This window comes from Ornithodoros turicata, chromosome 10 (genome assembly GCF_037126465.1).
Source record: "Ornithodoros turicata isolate Travis chromosome 10, ASM3712646v1, whole genome shotgun sequence".
NCBI classification, from domain to species: Eukaryota; Metazoa; Arthropoda; class Arachnida; order Ixodida; family Argasidae; genus Ornithodoros; species Ornithodoros turicata.
The window spans coordinates 7,983,185-7,984,419 of NC_088210.1; the positions used below are offsets into that span (position 1 = coordinate 7,983,185).

At 44.4% G+C, this 1,235-nt stretch overlaps 1 long non-coding RNA gene across 1 annotated transcript; it reads left to right on the forward strand.

The window, feature by feature from the left end:
* LOC135370199 (uncharacterized) lies at positions 1–230 on the forward strand. Its single transcript, XR_010415243.1, has 3 exons — positions 1–49; positions 105–122; positions 178–230. It is a non-coding gene; the product is annotated as an uncharacterized LOC135370199 (long non-coding RNA).
* Positions 231–1,235: the final 1,005 nt, after the last annotated feature.

The following is a 1,235-nucleotide window of genomic DNA, read 5'->3' on the forward strand; positions in this document are numbered from 1 at the left end:
ATTAGTTTCACTTACAGATTACTGGGTCCGCCACCACCACCAACACAATGTACGTATTATTATAATGCGAGGGCGGTTTCATATAATAATAACCGCTTTTTCAGGTCACTGTTATGCCCAACGTGAGTTATCGAGTGGTAAGCAATGTGATGATGTTAATTTTATGTTTTCTTTCAGGGTCGGAAATGAAGGAACTTATAAGGAGTACAATAATTAATACAATAACTGAAATATTAAATGTGTATATTCCATTATCTGTACTGTCTTGCGTTTTGTTTCTTCTGTTTCAGGTCGTGAAGGGCTTTTGGCTAGATTTTTCTCCTTCATCTGATTTGCATTACAATTGGCACAATTCCCAGCACTATTGGCTTTAATAAATATATTTCAAATTGTACTTTTTGTGTATGACTCCTCTTTGCACGTATATGCATGATATAAGCGCACGGGCAGCCCTTCGCCCACGCACCGCCCGCTGCGCGCGGGAAAAAATTCGCGAGTTGGCATTACAATTGGGAATATAATTGCTTTTTATACATATATAATTGGATTTATTAAATATATTTTCAACTTCTACTATTGTGTATGACTCCTCTTTGCGTGTTATAAGCGCGCGGACAACTCTCCGCACACGCGCCGCAGGCCGCGCACGTGAAAAAATACGCGAGTGAAGTCGGCCCAGACGCGACAGTGGCGCTGCGCTGGCGGCGGTGCTTGAGTCCTGCCACCTATCAATACTACTGGAACATAATCTGTATGTCTGACTCCCACGCTCATATTGCTCCGGTAGGTCGGTGACCGTAATTCGTGCATATGCGACACCTCAAAGGAACCCCAAATTGAGCACTGTATGGCTTGCTGTTTCTCTATTTCCGTGGCGTTAGGCACGTGGTTGTGCACGTCTCCTCGACTACGGTGGCACATGTCTTTGTTTTTCCGGTGCATTTCTTCTTTTCGTAGAGCGTACATCTCCAGTGTTGCAGGTCACCGAAACACTTATCCTTTCTGTACATGAAGCCAAGTGACCTTCCTCTCAGCAGTGCCTAGAAGGAAGAGTATTTTTATGTATTTATGTTCGTATTTTAACGAGTAATTTCGGTGGAAATGACATCAAGGTGAAAAACCGGGCATGTTGGTGTTGATCTTGCATGACGAACTAGCACTGGTCCGCCACCACCAGGGTGGCGGACAGGTCATTAGCACCTGTCCTGTCGTCTTCTCTCTCTGTCCCGTTCCCA